Below are 2897 nucleotides of genomic sequence, written 5' to 3' on the forward strand. Positions count from 1 at the left end.
CCTGCCTTCCCAGCAGGCATTGCGCCGGCGCATCCCCATGATGATGGCTCTGCGTGTAGGAGAGGCGGTCCGACCTCGAGGCTTTTGGGCTTCGCCTGACCTAGACTCATAGGTAGGGCTACAAAGGCTGCATCTGCTCTCAGCCGTCCGCCTTTCTCCTCGCTGCTGCTCTCCGAGTCCCCTTCCCGCTTTCCTACCTCAGCCTTGGCCACAGGCCCTGTCACCCCAGCGACCACCTGAGGGGCCGAGCTCTAGGGACTCCTTCACAAGGGCTGAGGTAACTCTGCGGGAAAGGGAGGGAATCCTTTCCCTGGAGGCTTTACCTGAAGCAGGGTCACAGCCACGGATGTATCTTCCTCACCGTCAGACTTCCCCAGTCCTCCTCTGGCCTCCCTGCCTTCCCAGGGGGAGCTGTGTGGCCCTTCCATGGCAGGAACTGAGGAGCCCTGACCCAGAGAGTTTTCCCTGAGGGCTTTACCTGACTGAGAGTTCCTGCAGAGGCTCCTGCTCACTTTCAGGCTCATTGCTACTGTCTGACTCCTCTTCTGGCTTCTTGGCCCTCCCAGCTAGGGTCAGGGCACTTGCTCTGACCTGGGGTGCCCCTCATCCCCAGTGGCTTAGGGCTGCCCTTCTTGCAGGAGACTTCTCGTCAGGGACGGAGGAGACTTTGACCTGGGCTGGCTTTTCTGAGGGATTCACCTTCACGTCTGTCTAACTCATCACTTGAGCTGGAAGGTGCCCTCCCTAGAGCTATCAGCCTGACTGGCTAACACCACTCCAGGCTTGGCAACCGCTTTGAGGGCTGGGACGCTGCCCTCCTCAGTTTCTAAGACAGAGATCGTATTTTTTCTTTTTTTTTTTTTTAAAGAGAAATTTTTGCTGTAGGGCATTTGCGCTTACCAGATAGACAGACAGAAAGCAAGAAATCACTCCCAAGCAGAATGGTCACACCGTAATTCCTTTTCCTTCAGTCTCCTCTTGGGATTTTGGGCCTGCAGGCTAGTCCTGGGTTTCAAGCCATGGGATCTGGTTCTCAAACAAGTCAAGTCATGTGGGAATCCAACTATGTAACCACCATGCCACTTATTGGTCCCAAGAAAGTTCCAGAAAGTGATTTCTCACTTTCTGTCTCTGTCGTCCTCTGTCTTTCTTGTGAGCACACACGTCCTATGACTATTTGCACAGGGCTCTGCTGACTTCCAGAGGGATCTTCCAGAGAGGAAGTGGGCCACTGCCTTCCCAGAGACAGGTTGTGGCATGGAATTCAATGTCTCGCCAGCCTTCTTGGCCTTTTCTGTGGCTTTTCCTTTTGTGTTTGATAATATATCTGCCCCAGTGACTGAGGAATTGGTTAACACTAGTCTACCAACTTTGGCAGTTTCTGTATCTGCCTCTTTTAGGACCTCTCTTGAGTTGCTAATGGGTCTGACACACAGGTCTTGGCTTGAAGAGCTGAGTCCTTCCTTGCCTTCTGCTTCTGGCCAAGCTCTGAGGTTTGTTGCCAGTGGGTATTGTGTTCACAAGCATTGTAGACTGAGTCAGGAAAGTATTTCTGGCCTCTTTGCTCCACTTTCAGCACTGCTCATACATAGCCTGCCTGTAGCAGATGCTGGTCTGGGCCATGCAGGTCACCCCAACCACTTGCCACACCTGCACTCCTCCCACCCAGACCCTGCCTGCCACTTCTTTCTTGCCCTTAAACCTTGTGCACCGCACTTACAGTGCCTCATTCCCAGTTAGAGGATTTTAAATGACTAGACTATTCTGCCAGTTTCTGTTATCGTACTGCTATGTAACCTTTATCATTTAGCTTATCACCTTTTCAAAATGTACGATTCAATTTTAATTGGAAAAAACTGGGTAAGATTCATTGGCCTAATACATATTAATACACACTAAATTCTGAAGAAGAATTTTTAAAAAATCATTTCTTTGGGGATCAGAAGTTGGTGTAATGGCTATGTCACTGGACTCGCATGTAGTTGACTGCAGTTTGAGTCCCAGACCCGGTGGCTTAAAGACACACAGGGCGTGGTGTGTGCATGCAAGCCCAAGATTCTTTATTTATTTTTTTCTTTTTTTGAGAGGTTTTTACTATAGGGCACGTGCGCTCGCCAGACAGACAGAGAGACAGAGGGATAGAAAGCGAGAAATCACCCCCCAGGGGGGATGGCCACACCGCAATCCCTTCTCTTCCATTCTCCTCTCAGGATCTTGGGCATGCACGCACACACACACGCCCAGCGTGAGTTTTAAGCCATTGGGACCGGGACTCGAATCACAGTCAACTACGTGGGAGTCCAGCGACATAGCCATTACTCTAACTGCTGGTCCCAGCATGCCCAAGGTTCTAAGAGCAGAATAGAGGAGAAGGGATTGCAGCATGGATTGGAGATGATTTCTCACTTTCTATCTCTCTGTCATTCTCTTTCTGGTGAGCACACATGCCCTATAGCTAAAACCTCTCAAAAAAAAAAATTTTTACAGGGACCAGCAGTTGGCATAATGGCTCTGTCGCTGGACTCCCATGTAGTTGACCACTGTTTGAGTCCCAGACCCAGCGGCTTAAACTCATGCTGGGCACATGTGTGTGCGTGCATGCATGCCCAAGATCCTGAGACAAGAATGGAGGAAAAGGGATTGCGGCATGACCATCCCCCACCCCCCCGCACAGTGATTTCTTGCATTATGTCTCTCTGTCTCTCTCTGTCTTTCTGGAGGGCACACGTGCCCTCTAGCAAAAACCTCTCGGGGACCAGCAGTTAGCGTAATGGCTGTGTTGCTGGACTCCCATGTAGTCAACAGCGGTTTGAGTCCCGGACCCGGTGGCTTAAAACTCATGCCAGGCACGTGTGCATGCGTGCCCAAGATCCCGAGAGGAGAATGGAGGAGAAGGG

The 2897-nt window shown here is 51.1% G+C and overlaps 1 long non-coding RNA gene across 1 annotated transcript in view; it reads left to right on the forward strand.

Annotated features, from left to right (window-relative positions):
* The first annotated feature begins 69 nt into the window (after positions 1 to 69).
* Positions 70 to 2897, forward strand: part of LOC106734700 (uncharacterized) — a 96819-nt gene continuing 93991 nt past the window's right edge. The window contains exon 1 of the long non-coding RNA XR_001370239.1: positions 70 to 112. This is a non-coding gene — a long non-coding RNA (uncharacterized LOC106734700). The remainder of the gene's footprint in view (positions 113 to 2897) is intronic.

The sequence above is a fragment of the Tupaia chinensis genome, unplaced genomic scaffold (genome assembly GCF_000334495.1).
Source record: "Tupaia chinensis unplaced genomic scaffold, TupChi_1.0 Scaffold000185_1, whole genome shotgun sequence".
NCBI classification, from domain to species: Eukaryota; Metazoa; Chordata; class Mammalia; order Scandentia; family Tupaiidae; genus Tupaia; species Tupaia belangeri.